General features: G+C 44.5%; 1 long non-coding RNA gene across 1 annotated transcript; it reads right to left on the reverse strand.

Moving 5' to 3' along the window:
* Positions 1 to 10,757: 10,757 nt before the first annotated feature.
* LOC134637094 (uncharacterized) lies at positions 10,758 to 15,783 on the reverse strand. The gene is made up of 4 exons (XR_010095068.1): positions 15,481 to 15,783; positions 13,290 to 13,400; positions 12,416 to 12,688; positions 10,758 to 11,896 (listed from the first exon to the last, which is right to left on the reverse strand). It is a non-coding gene; the product is annotated as an uncharacterized LOC134637094 (long non-coding RNA).
* Between the last annotated feature and the right edge of the window lie 2,133 nt (positions 15,784 to 17,916).

The following is a 17,916-nucleotide window of genomic DNA, read 5'->3' on the forward strand; positions in this document are numbered from 1 at the left end:
GAGGCGCTGCAGCTGGCGGCGTGGAAGCCGGAGGCGCTGCAGCTGGCGGCGTGGAAGCCGGAGGCGCTGCAGCTGGCGGCGTGGAAGCCGGAGGCGCTGCAGGCTGGACGGGTCCCTCGGATCCTCCAGCGGAGACCAGAGACGAAGGCCGGAGCGGTCCCTCGGACCCTCCAGCGGAGACCAGAGACGAAGGCCGGAGCGGTCCCTCGGACCCTCCAGCGGAGACCAGAGACGAAGGCCGGAGCGGTCCCTCGGACCCTCCAGCGGAGACTAGAGACGAAGGCCGGAGCGGTCCCACGGACCCTCCAGCAGAAACTGGAGACGAAGGCCGGAGCGGTCCCTCGGACCCTCCAGCGGAGACTTGAGACAAAGGCCGGAGCGGTCCCTCGGACCCTCCAGCAGAAACTGGAGACGAAGGCCGGAGCGGTCCCTCGGACCCTCCAGCGGAAGCCATCAGCAAGCCAGCGGTCATGGAGGCCACTAGCAAACACGAAAGTAGAGGGTGCTGTGCTGAGCACTGGCTCTGCTCAGACAGCGCTGACACGGAGTTATTCTCTGAGGGCTGCTTAATTTTCAGGGGTCCAGAACCAGCTGGGGACTGAAACCTAGCTTCTGGGGAGGCCCTGGAGTGCATAACGGTGCCTGAAGCAGCTAAAGTGCGAGAAACTCCCTGGCTGGACCTTAGACTTTCTCCCTGCATGGAGTGAATGAGTGAAACTGGTAATACTGGAACCTGTACTGCAAGTAACGGTGACACTGGAAGCACAGGGGCCTGAACTACAGGAGCCTGACCTACAGGGGGCACTGGAGACCGAACCGAAAGTGACACTGGAGACACTGGAGGCACAGGGGCCTGGACTACAGGCGGCACAGGGGCCTGGACTACAGGCGAAGCTGGGAGCACTGGAGGCTGCACTGAGGGTGAAGCTGGGAGCACTGGAGGCTGCACTGAGGGTGAAGCTGGGAGCACTGGAGGCTGCACTGAGGGTGAAGCTGGGAGCACTGGAGGCTGCACTGAGGGTGACGCTGGGAGCACTGGAGGCTGCACTGAGGGTGACGCTGGGAGCACTGGAGGCTGCACTGAGGGTGACGCTGGGAGCACTGGAGGCTGCACTGAGGGTGACGCTGGGAGCACTGGAGGCTGCACTGAGGGTGACGCTGGGAGCACTGGAGGCTGCACTGAGGGTGACGCTGGGAGCACTGGAGGCTGCACTGAGGGTGACGCTGGGAGCACTGGAGGCTGCACTGAGGGTGACGCTGGGAGCACTGGAGGCTGGAGGCTGCACTGAGGGTGACGCTGGGAGCACTGGAGGCTGGAGGCTGCACTGAGGGTGACGCTGGGAGCACTGGAGGCTGGAGGCTGCACTGAGGGTGACGCTGGGAGCACTGGAGGCTGCACTGAGGGTGACGCTGGGAGCACTGGAGGCTGCACTGAGGGTGACGCTGGGAGCACTGGAGGCTGCACTGAGGGTGACGCTGGGAGCACTGGAGGCTGCACTGAGGGTGACGCTGGGAGCACTGGAGGCTGCACTGAGGGTGACGCTGGGAGCACTGGAGGCTGCACTGAGGGTGACGCTGGGAGCACTGGAGGCTGCACTGAGGGTGACGCTGGGAGCACTGGAGGCTGCACTGAGGGTGACGCTGGGAGCACTGGAGGCTGCACTGAGGGTGACGCTGGGAGCACTGGAGGCTGCACTGAGGGTGACGCTGGGAGCACTGGAGGCTGCACTGAGGGTGACGCTGGGAGCACTGGAGGCTGCACTGAGGGTGACGCTGGGAGCACTGGAGGCTGCACTGAGGGTGACGCTGGGAGCACTGGAGGCTGCACTGAGGGTGACACTGGGAGCACTGGAGGCTGCACTGAGGGTGACGCTGGGAGCACTGGAGGCTGCACTGAGGGTGACGCTGGGAGCACTGGAGGCTGCACTGAGGGTGACGCTGGGAGCACTGGAGGCTGCACTGAGGGTGACGCTGGGAGCACTGGAGGCTGCACTGAGGGTGACGCTGGGAGCACTGGAGGCTGCACTGAGGGTGACGCTGGGAGCACTGGAGGCTGCACTGAGGGTGACGCTGGGGGCACTGGAGGCTGCACTGAGGGTGACGCTGGGAGCACTGGAGGCTGCACTGAGGGTGACGCTGGGGGCACTGGAGGCTGCACTGAGGGTGACGCTGGGGGCACTGGAGGCTGAACTGCGGGTGACGCTGGGGGCACTGGAGGCTGAACTGCGGGTGACGCTGGGGGCACTGGAGGCTGAACTGCGGGTGACGCTGGGGGCACTGGAGGGTGAACTGCGGGTGACGCTGGAGGCACTGGAGGCTGAACTACGGGTGACACTGGGGGCACTGGAGGCTGAACTACAGGTGACACTGGGGGCACTGGAGGCTGAACTACAGGTGACACTGGAGGCACTGGAGGCTGAACTACAGGTGACACTGGGGGCACTGGAGGCTGAACTACAGGTGACACTGGGGGCACTGGAGGCTGAACTACAGGTGACACTGGAGGCACTGGAGGCTGAACTACAGGTGACACTGGAGGCACTGGAGACTGAACTACAGGTGACACTGGAGGCAGTGGAGACTGAGCAGAGTGTGGCACCGGAGACTGAGCTGACGGTGAGTGAGCGACTGACACTGGAGACTGAGTGGAGAGTGGCTGCGTAGCAGCTAACTGAGCTAAGAATGGCTGAGCAGGCGATAAGCTGTTTACATTGTTATCCGTCGCACAACACACTGCCCCGGAACAAACAGTTCCACAATCCACAATGGAAAAAGAGTCCTCACTCACCACAGCCGGCGATTTAGAAGTCCGAACGTCCGGCTGTGGGGTGGCGCGCCGGCGGCGCGATCGACATTTCTTCCCCGCAGCCGGCTCCGACAGGCCGGGTAAACTCGCATCCTGCAGGTGAGGCTGATGCGGCTGCTCCGGGGTGGCTGGCTGTTGCTGCTGGACAAAGTCCGATATTTCCCGAGCTCGCGCCGCCTCCCGGGCTTCATACAAGTTGGCCAATAAGTCCGAACATCCTCTGACCTGGCGGAGATAGGGATTTCCTTTGAGGATTTCCTCAATGCCATTTATCCCCACGATCCTAGCTCTCATGTTCGAGGTGTGGGTTATCCACTCGACCAGGCGTTGGACTCGCATCAGATCGCTCTCCCCGGGTAAGTCCGCTGGATCCATGTCGGGGCTGGTTCGTACTGTCACGGGGTGCCGAGGCAGGCCGTGTGTGAATATTAATGGACCCAAAATGCAGACTGCTTCAGTTGTGAGCGAGCTTTATTAACAAAAGGGAAAACCAACGAGAACGAGGAGGAGGAAAACCAAACCCTAAGAATAAATTAAACTGGGAAAAGCTACACCAAAACTAACCTAAAACCTTGAGGTGAGAAACGTAGATACAGGGAGAATACTCCAGGACATGACGGGGAGCAACACAGACGAACCAGCAATCACTAAGACAAAAGACACGACTAAAATACACTCAGAGAACACAGGGAGATTACACACAGGTGGGGGACACAGCTGGGAGAGATTAACCTGACGAGACAAGGGAGGCAAACTGAAAACACTCACATCAGACGCAGACCTTCACAATAAAACAGGAAACACATACACACAAAGACACAGACTAGGAAACGCGGACTTAACACAAGAGTAGACGGCAGAACAGAACAACACTAAACAGTAGGAAGAACAGAACCAAAATGACACTAATAGAAAACACAAAACGCTGGGTCAAAAGGACCCAGGATCATGACACTACTTGTTAATCTTAATGGCTAAATTTCATATTCACAAATCCAAATGTTTAGGAAGACATCCCTCTTTTTATGTATACTCCTATGAGCTTTTGCAGGATCTTTTTTTTTTTTTTTAATTCTTTATTTCTAAACTATTACTTCATGAAGCTGATTACAGGCATTAATCAACACAATTTACAAGGGAAAAAAGAAAAAAAAACAAAAAGGAAAAAAAAAAAAACCCAAAGACAAAACAAAAACAAACAAAGAAAAAAAAAGGGCACTGAGCAGTCCGGAGTGACCAGTTAGCTAGGTTGGTAATTTCAGACTTTGAAAAGAAGGTTCAGCTTATGGGTATTGGCATATAGGACCCACTTATCCCAACACGAACGAAACCAACACACCCTGTCATTGACATAAGCTGTTAGCTCCTCCATCCTATAAATCTCTAGCGTAATTTCGTGCTCGTTGGTGTCCACAGTTTCTCCAACACGCAGGAGGATTCCCATCATAATGAGCCTTTTGACACGGAGTAATAAAGAACCTTATCAAAGACTTCCATCCAAATTCCCTCCAGCTGCTGGAGGAAGTACTCCTCCATTGCCGTTCCCACATCTGAGTCCATTCATCCCTTGAAATACACACCCCTCCCTCCTTTTCCCATAACGTCTTCACATAGTCAGTTGAGTGGGGAAGCTTATTTATAAGAAAATTATACAAAAAAGAAATAAGTCTTGTATCGACATCCCCACTATACGCCTGTCTAAACAGAGTTACCAATTCCACATTAGTGTTTGACATCACTCCGATTGTTGTCTTTATATAATGTCTTATTTGCAAGTATCGGTAAAAATCCTGTTTTTCCAGATTATACTTCTGTTTCAGTGTGTCAAAACTAATTAAGTTCCCATCCTTAATCAAACTATCGAATGTAGATAACCCTTTAGCAGACCAACTTTTAAAACGTGAGTCCAGTTTGTTCGGGATAAAGTCAGAGTCATATGCATACCACTTAAATAGAGCCAAATCCCATTCCAATTTAAATTCCTTCACAACATTTCTCCATACAGTAAGTGTACATGACACCCAGGGGTTGCAAACCTTGTCTATACATTCTCGAATGTTCGAATCCATCAAGACAGCTTGTATTGGAAGGGAAAACATGCTCTCCTCAATAGTCTTCCATTGTGCTTGGTAGCTTGTATCACACCAATTGACCACAGTCTTCAGCTGAGCAGCCCGAAAATAATTTTTTGATGACGGCAGCCCCCATCCTCCCGCCTTCTTATGTAGTTGTAAAGTTTTAAAACAAACCCTCGGCCTCTCCCCCCCCCCCCTCCCCCATGTAAACCGTGATATTATTTTATCCCATTCGTTGAATCGGCTTGAATCAATAGGTATTGGTAGTGTTTGGAATAAATATAATAATCTTGGCAGAATATTCATTTTGATGGATTCAATTCGTGAGTGTAGAGAGAGAAAGCGGATCATGTTCCATCGTCTGATATCACCCACTATTCTCCTTTGTAGGGAACCAAAGTTCTCCTCAAATAGTTTAGTTAAATCCTTAGGAATAACAACTCCTAAATATTTCAATGATTTTGCTTGCCATCTCATTGGATATCGAACAACCAAGTGAGCCGGAGGGCTATAGTTATAACTGAGAATTTGAGTTTTAGACATATTAATTTTATAACCAGAGAGTTTCCCAAATTTTTGGCATAGATTCATCAGCGCAGGCAGGGAGTCAGTGGGCTGATCTAGATATATCAATATGTCATCCGCATAGCAAGCAAGCTTGTGTTCCTGTCCCGCGATGGTAATCCCCTTAACCCTAGAACACTATCGCTGGGTGATTTTCACCCGAGCAAATACATTTACATGATTTCTCTCTCCTGCAGCTGTTAGTGTGTCGAGGAGATTGTGCCTTTACCAGGGAAGTCTCAAATGTCCCAGGAATGGGTGTATCAAAGACCAGCTTTCCAATGTCATTTTTTTTTTTTTAGGAATTTTTTGTTCTTGAATTCCAGATTTTTCTGTAATTTTGGAGCATTATTTTAGCATCCCCCCATGACACTTTTTTTCATTTTGTTAGACATGGCACAGTTGAAAGTAAAAGCTGACCACTCTGATTTGTCATGTGTTTGATATATTTTGATGACAAGTACTTTTAGTTGGTCATATTATATCGGGTAAAAATCACCCGGCATTAGTGATTGTGTTACTATTCATAGCGATAGCGTTCTAGGGTTAATATCTTTGTTTTGTCTAATTGATTGTGCCAAAGGTTCTAAATACAAAGCAAACAAAAGCGGGGACCAAGCACAGCCTTGTTTATTTCCTCTCTGCAGAACAAAGCTGTTTGAAAGATAACCATTAACTTTAATTCTTGCGGTGGGATTAGTATATAATGCCCTCACCGTATCAACAATTCCCTTATGTAAGCCAAATTTATCCTTTTGCAGGATCTTAATTCAATTAAGAACTCTACTAACCCAAAAGCCATAAAAACTATGGTTGTATGTGAAAAAACTGAAGATCCTTCAATCGCTTTACTCTTTGGCTTAATCAGCTAAACTTCTGCCCCTAGCATATATATGTTGTAGGTTCTGAATAATGTTTATTTGTTTGTTTATGGTTTACAATTTCTGTAAGTACAACACCTTTAATGTAGTACTGTTTAATTCTACTTTGTATTGTACTGATGTTTAAATAAAGGTTTATTATTTATTTAAATAAAGGGGGGGGGGGGGGGGGGGGAGCTTGCTCTATGGCACAGCTACAAGCCATGTGAGCTCATAGCCCTCCCGCTAGAGTGTACTACCTCAGTCGACTGTCGTAAAGCAGCCGCAAATCAATAACAATAAAAAAACTCAACATCATTGCAGAACATTTTATAACAGAACACCCAATATACATATATACATGTATACTGAATATCACACAATATCTAAAAACTAAATTAACACTGGATTACATTAACCTCCTAAGACCTGAACTCTTTCATGCCATGCATTTTTAATTTCTCTGTGCCATTTGGGCTGATTGGGACCCGATGAATGTAAAAACAAAGAATTACCAGATTTTTTTTTTTACCTGATTTTTGTTTCTGAGAAAAATGAGATCCACATATGAGGACATTAATTTTATATTTTAATCGAACAGTGGCAGTATAATGTCCTCGTAAGTGGATATCTGGCCTTTGTAGAGCAAAATTTGTTATTTTGGTCTAGGCAACCCAAAATGTGATGTCCATATGTGGACGCCAGGTCCTGGGGGGTTAAAGTTTCTTCTCAAAGGCAGCAGCTACAGTGAGCCAGTGCAGGTGATTTGAGACTATGAGAAATCTGAGAGGCTCAACACTGATCAATTTAGGCTCCAGAATCTAGATTCAGGCATGTGCAGTTGTGAAGAGGCCAGTAAAGAGAGCATGGAGACAGATAGCATCAACATGACTGATAGCCATGAGGGCAGATTTTTAGAGGCTCTTTGGAAGCAGCAGAGGTGTGTTTGGCAAGTTTATTCAAGTTTGTTCTGATTATGAAGCAGCAGGCTGACAGCTTGGAGCCTCCCAGCTTGGATTCAGGTGGATTCAGCAGTGGGGAAGAGGAGCAGCTAAGTCAGGATGAGGTCATGGAGGATGCCAAGTCCACTGAATCTACACACTTCCAGTTTCCACCTCATCCTTCCAGTGCTTTACTATACTCTCTGCTCTCTCTACCACAACTGCCTTTGAACTTGCCTGGGTCAGGTCTGAGTCCAGCTTTGCAACTCCAGCCAGGTCACATGACACAGGGGTGTGCTCTGATGTCAGCAGGCAAGTCAGTGGAGCCCTCTGGTGATGGATATATGCCAGTGAACCAGGAGGAGGCCTGAGAACAGGCAGCAGGCGTAACTAGCAGGACAAAGTAGCATGTAGTACTTGAAGGAGTCATCACAGCATCGGCGGAGCGGGGGGTGGCTTACTTGAGCCCGGGGTCTTTTGGAGTGTAATTTGTTTCATAGTTAGATGCCTGACTGACAACTGTATAAAACAAAAACTACACACAATATTCGAAGCACATAGCGCACAGTCATAAATTCCCCCTATTTTTGGTATGATCCAAGCTCAGGCACTAGGCGACTGAGCACAGCACTTACGCATGTGAGGGGGGAGAAGCTGCTGCCTGCGAGTTTGCTGTAGGAGAAGCGCAGCCAGGCAGACAGAGGAGAGCTTAAGTTTGACCAGGTACCAAAGCAAATCATTCGTACTGTACAAATAATGTAAATATGACGGTGTATCACAAAAGATATCAAACTGATCACTTGGCCCATATTACGTTTCTTGCTCTTCGAGTGAATCAACAAATGGCGAAATGAAAAGCCGAACAACAACAATGCTGTTTCTTTAGAGAGTCTTAGCTTACATGTGTGTTTATTTCATATTTTCAGTTGTTACCCTCCACGGCTAAATAAATCGGTTTCAGTAATGTACTGATATACAAGAATGGACATAAGGAGCTTCTTTCAAAGAAAAAACTCTGGTAGATGTTATTTTATATGTTATGCTTTGTATGTTGTTCAGTATATTTCTATGCAAAACAAGAGGAATTTCTATACACAGCAGTATATTCACAGCTGAAACCAGATATTTACATACACTTTATGGAAAACACAAGAACATTTTTTTACTGTTAAACATCAATTTAGAGTAAATTTGTTTGTTTTAGATAAATAAATATTGAAATATCTTTTGAATTAGTTACAGTGGCTTCCAAAAATATTCGGCCCCCTTGAACTTTTCCACATTTTGTCACATTACAGCCACAAACATGGATCAATTTTATTGGAATTCCATGTGAAAGACCAATACAAAGTGGTGTACACGTGAGAAGTGGAACGAAAATCAGACATGATTCCAAACATTTTTTACTAATAAATAACTGCAAAGTGGGGTGTGCGTAATTATTCAGCCCCCTGAGTCAATACTTTGTAGAACCACCTTTTGCTGCAATTCCAGCTGCCAGTCTTTTAGGGTATGTCTCTACCAGCTTTGCACATCTACAGACTAAAATTCTTGCCCATTCTTCTTTGTAAAACAGCTCCAGCTCAGTCAGATTAGATGGACAGCGTTTGTGAACAGCAGTTTTCAGATTTTGCCACAGATTCTGGATTGGATTTAGATCTGGACTTTGACTGGGCCATTCTAACACATGGATATGTTTTGTTTTAAACCATTCCATTGTTGCCCTGGCTTTATGTTTAGGGTCGTTGTCCTGCTGGAAGGTGAACCTCCGCCCCAGTCTCAAGTCTTTTGCAGACTCCAAGAGGTTTTCTTCCAAGATGGCCCTGTATTTGGCTCCATCCATCTTCCCATCAACTCTGACCAGCTTCCCTGTCCCTGCTGAAGAGACGCACCCCCAGAGCATGATGCTGCCACCACCATATTCGACAGTGGGGATGGTGTGTTCAGAGTGATGTGCAGTGTTAGTTTACCGCCACACATAGCGTTTTGCATTTTGGTCTCATCTGACCAGAGCACCTTCTTCCACATGTTTGCTGTGTCCCCCACATGGCTTGTGGCAAACTGCAAACAGGACTTCTTATGGTTTTCTGTTAACAATGGCTTTCTTCTTGCCACTCTTCCATAAAGGCCAACTTTGTGCAGTGCACGACTAATAGTTGTCCTATGGACAGATTCCCCCACCTGAGCTGTAGATCTCTGCAGCTCGTCCAGAGTCACCATGGGCCTCTTGGCTGCATTTCTGATCAGCGCTCTCCTTGTTCGGCCTGTGAGTTTAGGTGGACGGCCTTGTCTTGGTAGGTTTACAGTTGTGCCATACTCCTTCCATTTCTGAATGATGGCTTGAACAGTGCTCCATGGGATGTTCAAGGCTTGGGAAATCTTTTTGTAGCCTAAGCCTGCTTTAAATTTCTCAATAACTTTATCCCTGACCTGTCTGGTGTGTTCTTTGGACTTCATGGTGTTGTTGCTCCCAATATTCTCTTAGACAACCTCTGAGGCCGTCACAGGGCAGTTGTGGAGCTGTTTTGCAAAGAAGAATGGGCAAGAATTTTAGTCTGTAGATTATGGAAGAAATATAGTGTCATCAGAATCCAACTATTTTTAGACATTGAATTTATAACACTGAATTTTTATCCTCCAAATTTCCCTGCAAAAAATATTCACCTGCAAAAATTCGCCTGCAAAAAATTCACCTGCAAAAATTCACCTGCAAAAATTCACCTGCAAAAAATTCAACTGCAAAAATTCACCTGCAAAAAATTCACCTGCAAAAATTCACCTGCAAAAATTCACCTGCAAAAAATTCAACTGCAAAAATTCACCTGCAAAAAATTCACCTGCAAAAATTCACCTGCAAAATTTCACCTGCAAAAAATTCAACTGCAAAAATTCACCTGCAAAAAATTCACCTGCAAAAATTCACCTGCAAAAAATTCACCTGCAAAAATTCACCTGCAAAAATTCAACTGCAAAAATTCACCTGCAAAAGTGATGACCTTAAATGACCCAAGCCAGAGCAATCAGCACTAGATCGAGTCGAGCGGCTCTCAGCCAATTAAATTACGCTGTTTGATCACATGACATCGTTAGCCAGCAGTGTGTCTCCTAGAAGATAGCTGTTTAGAGGTGAGGGATTAAGGCTGTATCCCAATTCAGGGGCTGTATCCCAATTCAGGGTCTGCAGCCTTAAAGTACGCAGCCTCAACGATCCTCAAGGGCCGCGTACTCAAAGACCGCTAAGGCCGGAAGTGCGAGGCTCGTGAAATGGGACGGTCTAGCCTCCGTCGCGCTGCCCAGGTTGCCTAGCAACCATAACACCAACCGCTGGAAACGTTTCATACAGCTTTGTTTGACAGAAATGAAGGAGAACATATTTTGTTCGTGTGTTTGTTTCTACACGAGCTTTGTGTGATTTAATAAGTATCTGAGGCTGAGACCACAGGACTGTAAAACATGATTGTTGGCCTTCATATCTGTACTGAACAGTCATTTAAGATTAGCTAGTAAATAACAATTAGCCAATGTTGTTCATGAGACTAAAGTCAGTGTAAATATGATATGGCCAATATTATAGTTATTATATTAATCATTATAAGTTATTACAGCAGTGAGTTTGAACTCTCAAATCAAATCACTTCTATTGTCACATCACATGTGCAGGTACACTGGTACAGCACATGTGAGTGAAATTCATGTGAGTGAACTCTGTGTCTAACACTGAGCTTCAGTAAAGATTCAAGTTCCAGTTATTTATAAGTCCTATCACCTTAAATCTTCACTCAAAGACAAATATGTTTGACAGTGTATATGTATTATATATAAGAGACAAATGTTGTTCGTTTGATATGTTGGCATTACTAAATTTGGCTCAATGCTCACATATATGTGTAAAAAGAAAATGTACGAGCTGTGATAACTGTTGCTGATAGAATGAAGAGTAGACTGATATATTAAATATTCCTTTATTGGGTGAGAAAATCAGACCATGTCATAACTGCTTTAAGTCATACAGAATAGATATCAGAGCCTTAAACAGGCTGACTTCTGCTAAATGGGTCAAACTGGGCAGAAAGTATACAAACACATAACATCCTTATAGAATATGATGTAACACTATAGATCAACTTACCTCTGAGTATATAAAGCATATAAACAATTACAGCAATATGATGCAACAAACACAGCAGTGCTACTAATCCAAAATACTCAAAGCTTCATAGAACTGAAACAAACATTTATTTTTAGCTCCATTCTGCTGCTGATACATACTTTAGGTTTCTGAATATTAAACTTGTTGCTGCCTTTCATAGTGTGTAACTTGAAGGCCCTGAGTACTTTCTCCCACACTGAAAACACTGGAATGATAACATTATTTGAACATTACCTAATAAGACTGATTCAGGACAGACAATTAGTTATGTTAAACTTTCCTAGCAGTCCTTCACAACCAGGGAACAGTCTGTCTATTCTCTCCATCTGTCAGCTGCTGCTGGCTCTTCCTCCTCCTCTTCCTCACACACTGCTGAGTTTGTCCTGGTGGATCATCAGGGGTGCAAAGCCTCACAGATGATGTGCAGCAGTGGGTCCCTCAGTCTGTCCTCACTCTGGACACTTGCAGTCGTCACACATGGAAATCAAATGTGTGATAAGCTGCAGGATTCAAACACAAGTGTAACTTATAAATACATGTTCATACTTTTATTACACAATCAGAGAGAAAGAAACAGAGAGAGAGTGCAGGACAGACAGACAGGTGACAGTCTCAGGTGTATACACTGCTACAAAACAGCACAAGAGGAGGAGGATTTAGTGTTTGTGTTATTACGAGTGCTAAACAAGAAGAGTTCCAGATGGTCCAGTGGACACATGTGTGACTCCTGTGATTAAAGCATCTTTCTTTCAGCTTAACGAGTGAACCGTCAGCTCGTTCAAACACACCTTAAAGTCCGTTTGGCTCGACACCACCAAACAGAGGCAGCAATATAACATAGCTAACATTAACAGTGCAGTGAATCCTGCTTGTGCCGTCATATTCAGGACTGCAAACCGAGCAGCATCACTGACTTTCAGCTTGTTGTGTTTGTGGATTTATGGCTGACTTTAATTATCCATAAAATCATCACATTCTCTGTAAGAGAATCAATGAGTACTAAAAATGTGCACCTTTACCTGTGTGTTTTCTGGAACAGAGTAATATCTGTGACCCAACTCCCACAGCTGGTTGGGGGACTCATGTTGTTTTCTGTTCGCAGTGGATGGTTGTCCCATCCACTGCAAAATGTATTAAAATTATCCTCTAGTCGAGGAAGAAAGATGTAATGGCAGCAAAAGAGGTGTGCAGCATTTGAAATGTCAAGAAGGCCTTCTTCCTCAGGGTTGTGAAGAACATCGTAGTAAATGCATGTAATGGCCACCCAGAGGTCTCTCCACAGTCGCTCTATTCTGAAATAATATATAAAAAATATTTAAATTAGGTATGGCCTTTCTTTGGTGTGTATGAGAAATTCCCTGCTTGTTTCTAACCCTACATGAAATGTGTGCATGACAACAGTAATAATACATTATCAGGGCATGTAGGAAGGACCCAGGCATATCACTTAAAAGGTGTCAAAAGGGTTGTGATGATCAGTGGCAACACATGAGATGACAACCAGACCATTAACACAGAATGAACATTCTTGGAAGGAAGTAACAGACTGGAAAAGGTGTGTGAATAACTAAAAATAGGGCAGAGTCCTGAAGGCTCTTTGGGGTTTGTAGGACCTGTCCAATATTTTCTTCCTTGAGGGGTAAATAATGGAAATTGAAAGAAACAACAACAACAACAAAAAACAAAACAAAACAAAAAACACCTGACACATATCAGACAATATATCCTGCTGGATAGGGCACTGTTCTCTAAAGACATATTACTATAAAACTTTTTTCATAAAGCTATACCCTTTAAATGTTTATGTATTTTTAAATAATGGAAATAAAGCTGCAACACCTTCCATCTTATGTCAGAAACATTTGAGGTTGACAGTATTTTATGAGAACAAACCTTTGATTGTGCACACTCATTCCTGAAATGAAACTGCCTCTTCCTGTGCCACGAACAGTAAACATCAGCCGTGCAACCTCCACATTTTCCCATCCGTGGTTGCCACGAACCCTGAAAACAAAGAAGAGTACCCCAAAACATTCGAAGCTTTAAACAAACTTAGATCTGATGATAAAGAACAACTTATGCCTTAATCAGAGTGTTTTTAAAAAATGTAAAAGAATCCTTAAAGTCTTTGATTGCTACTGCTCTAGAAGGCATAAAACATGAGGCTGCGGTCTGTGACCGGCTCCCGGTGCAGACAGCTCCCTGTGATAGTGTTTCCTCACTTGGCTAATACGTACCCAGCCCAATTTTACTCTTTAGGTGTGTGTGTGTGTATGTGTGTACGTGTGTGTGTGGGGGTGGGGGGGTGGGGGGATGTGTGTATCATGACCGCTTCTGTTAATGACAGTGCGGGGAATGAGTGGGAGGGTGAGGTGGGCTGCTTTTAACCATGTAAAGCACTTTGTGCTACAGTTTGTATGAAAAGTGCTTTATAAATAAAGATTGATTGATTGATTGATTGATTGATGAATTGTCTCATGAATGCACTTTCCAGCATGTGTCAGTATGAAGTTTAATTTAACACAGCTGTTAAAACATTTTTCAGGATTTACCGGGTTGATAACAATTATTTAGATTTATTGAATTTATAGGAAATTACACAAGTGCCATCTTGTATCATTATGATCTGTGTAAAGAGACAATTTTAAGAATACTTTTGCAAAAACACGTTAAAGTTGGAAGTAATTGGCCGATGTTCCAATCTTGAAGATCAGCTGTGCCCATTTGTTGCACATTGTGGGAATGGAGAAGTTGAGGCCCTTGCAGGCTCCCCACAATTTTCCCCAAACTGAGCGACCCAGCTAATTCAACACCTTTACTAAGCAGTGCTGTTATGTAATTGGATACAAGGGGTGAGATAGTAATATTTTCCCTCCTTGGTTGTAGCTCCCTGACATTACAAGGGTAATCATTTTATGATGTCGGGTTCAGTGTTACACCAGGATTTCAAATACAATATCATCATCAATAAGAATTAGTATTATCATTTCAGAATTGTAGGTAACCACTTTTAAATGCCATAGACTACTTATTTGTTTAATTTGATGTATTCACTCTAGGAGAGCGCAGAGGGAATATCCCGTTTAACTTATGCTATCTGTTTAAGTTTAGATAGTATTTGTAAAGATATTGACCATATCCTTTTCTGAAAGTGTGGATATAATGGATGGGGTAAGGTACTGGCATGCCACAACTTTATAGTTGTTAAATTCTGGGTACAAGTATACATGCCCATCTTGTACATGTTTTTTTAATATTATTATTATTATTATTATTATTATTATTATCATCATCATCATCATCATCATCATCATCACCACCATCCTACCCAATTACATGTTTCTTTTAATCAGGTTATGCTGTTTTAATGACTTTACAGTATAATTTACATTGTGTTCCTTTAATTTTCCCTAATTGTATGTTATATTAATCCCATATTTCCGTTTTAATATTTCTAATGTTTGCATTGTTTTCTTCACTGCCTGGTCTGCCTCTGTCTCGCCTGTATGGATGCATTTACACCTAAATTTCCCCAACAAATGATGTTTTAATTCACCACTATTCCAGTGAAACACGAGTCTCCCATCTTCCTGCTACGGGTCTCGAGTTTTTGTTCACCAAAGCACACACCAACTACATACTGACGGACATATCACTGCCCTATTCCCGCCTTGCCTGACCGTGTTTTGTGGCTTTGGTTGGTTCACTTCTCCTCACTCTTCCCCATTCTTGTCATTAAATCAGGCCGTTCTGCAACCATGGCAGCCATTCACTCTATGGCTTTATTCATAGTGTATTTTACCCCTTAACCCAATGCCGTTCTCGTTTCCCACATTATATTTGCAGTGTTCGTCTATCTATCAATATCTGCGGATTATGGTTTTGTACCGAGTATCCTATTTTGTAGAGCACAGCATGTAAAGGTTAGCTCGGTTAGCAGGATGCTAGCATGTAGCGCTTAGTGAGACACGCATCAGACGAGTTGAGCAAAGACCCCGTCTGTGTACCTTATACGTGACCAACGGATTTAAATAAAATTAACGTTTCAAAAGACAAACTTGAAGATAAAACATAATATACTTACCGGAGAACCGCCAGGGTTTGCCGCTGCCATCATGCCGCTCCTGAATTCAAAACTGCCTCTGCAGACAGGCAGGGGAGGCGCGGAAATTTTCTTTGAGTTAGTCAAACGTTTTCCTCAGTTCGAGTAGATGATAAAATAAAAGAAAAATGAATGGTATTTTAAGTAGGACTAGGCGTTCTGTAATGATCTCTATTTAGGAGAAAAACTTAATCACTCACCTCTAAACAGCTCTCTTTTCAGAAGACACTGCCGGCTAACATGTCATGTGATCAAACAGCGTAATTTAATTGGCTGAGAGCCGCTCGACTCGATCTAGTGCTGATTGCTCTGGCTTGGGTCATTTAATGTCATCACTTTTGCAGGTGAATTTTTGCAGTTGAATTTTTTGCAGGTGAATTTTTGCAGGTGAATTTTTTGCAGGTGAATTTTTTGCAGGTGAATTTTTGCAGTTGAATTTTTTGCAGGTGAATTTTTGCAGGTGAATTTTTGCAGGTGAATTTTTTGCAGGTGAATTTTTGCAGTTGAATTTTTTGCAGGTGAATTTTTGCAGGTGAATTTTTGCAGGTGAATTTTTTGCAGGCGAATTTTTGCAGGTGAATATTTTTTGCAGGGAAATTTGGAGGATAAAAATTCAGTGTTATAAATTCAATGTCTAAAAATAGTTGGATTCTGATGACACTATATTTCTTCCATAGTAGATGTGCAAAGCTGGTAGAGACATACTCTAAAAGACTGGCAGCTGTAATTGCAGCAAAAGGTGGTTCTACAAAGTATTGACTCAGGGGGCTGAATAATTACGCACACCCCACTTTGCAGTTATTTATTAGTAAAAAATGTTTGGAATCAAGTATGATTTTTGTTCGACTTCTCACGTGTACACCACTTTGTGTTGGTCTTTCACGTGGAATTCCAATAAAATTGATTCATGTTTGTGGCTGTAATGTGACAAAATGTGGGAAAGTTCAAGGGGGCCGAATACTTTTGCAAGCCACTGTAAATGTCAGAATAAAGAGAGGGAGCTGTCTATTTTTATCACTTTCATCAAATGTAGGAGTACATATACACTAAGTTTATTGTTCATTAATAAGAAAACTCCAGACGATTCCATTCTGAGCTGAAGAAGCTTCTGATAGGTTAGTAGAGTCCATGTGAGTAAATTGGTGGCACACCTGTGGATGCATATAAGGCAAAACACAGAGCCTGTTTCTGTAACATGGGAAAATCAAGAGATGTCAACAAAACACCAGGAAAAGAATTGTGGAGCTCCATAAGTGTGGCTCAGTTTGAATACAATTTGGTGCCATTTACAATTAAGAAATACAGATAGTTTCTCTCTTTACTCTTAAAGTTAACTAATATGTTTTTTTATATTTATCAATCTAAAAAAATAAACATTTAGTCTGATTTGATGTTACAATTAAAAACGTGTTTTTATCTGAAGAGTGATTAAATATCTGGTTTCAACTGTATATTTGATGATGTTGGTGTTTGGCTTGATTGTCAGCACAAAGAGGGAGAGAGAGGAGCAGAGAGGGAGGGAGAGGAACAGAGAGGGAGAGAGAGGAACAGAGAGGGAGGGAGAGGAACAGAGAGGGAGAGAGAGGAGCAGAGAGGGAGAGAGAGGAACAGAGAGAGAGAGGAGCAGAGAGGGAGGGAGAGAGAGGAACAGAGAGGGAGGGAGAGGAACAGAGAGGGAGGGAGAGTAACATAGAGGAACAGATAGGGAGAGAGAGGAGCAGAGATGGAGAGAGAGGAACAGAGAGGGAGAGAGAGGAACAGAGAGGGAGGGAGAGGAACAGAGAGGGAGGGAGAGGAACAGAGAGGGAGGGAGAGGAACAGAGAGGGAGGGAGAGAGAGGAACAGAGAGGGAGGGAGAGGAACAGAGAGAGAGAGAGGAGCAGAGAGGGAGAGAGAGGAACAGAGAGAGAGAGGAGCAGAGATGGAGAGAGAGGAACAGAGAGAGAGAGAGAGGAACAGAGAGAGAGAGGAGCAGAGAGGGAGAGAGAGGAACAGAGAGGGAGAGAGAGGAACAGAGAGAGAGAGGAGCAGAGAGGGAGAGAGAGGAACAGAGAGGGAGAGAGAGGAACAGAGAGAGAGAGGAGCAGAGAGGGAGAGAGAGGAACAGAGAGAGAGAGGAGCAGAGAGGGAGAGAGGGGAACAGAGAGAGAGAGGAGCAGAGAGGGAGGGAGAGGAGCAGAGAGGGAGAGAGAGGAGCAGAGAGGGAGAGAGAGGAACAGAGAGAGAGAGGAGCAGAGAGGGAGAGAGAGAATGAGGACAGAACAGAGATGGAACAAGAGCAGGTGAGACACACATGTTAGTCAAATGGTTGTTTGCCAAAACTCATCAGAACATGTATCTCGTACCTAGTGTAACTTTTTAGATACCATTTGTTACTTTTCAAATTCTATATTTATTAAGTTATGCAGGCTTATGAAG

Source organism: Pelmatolapia mariae, linkage group LG2, assembly GCF_036321145.2.
Source record: "Pelmatolapia mariae isolate MD_Pm_ZW linkage group LG2, Pm_UMD_F_2, whole genome shotgun sequence".
Classification (NCBI taxonomy): domain Eukaryota; kingdom Metazoa; phylum Chordata; class Actinopteri; order Cichliformes; family Cichlidae; genus Pelmatolapia; species Pelmatolapia mariae.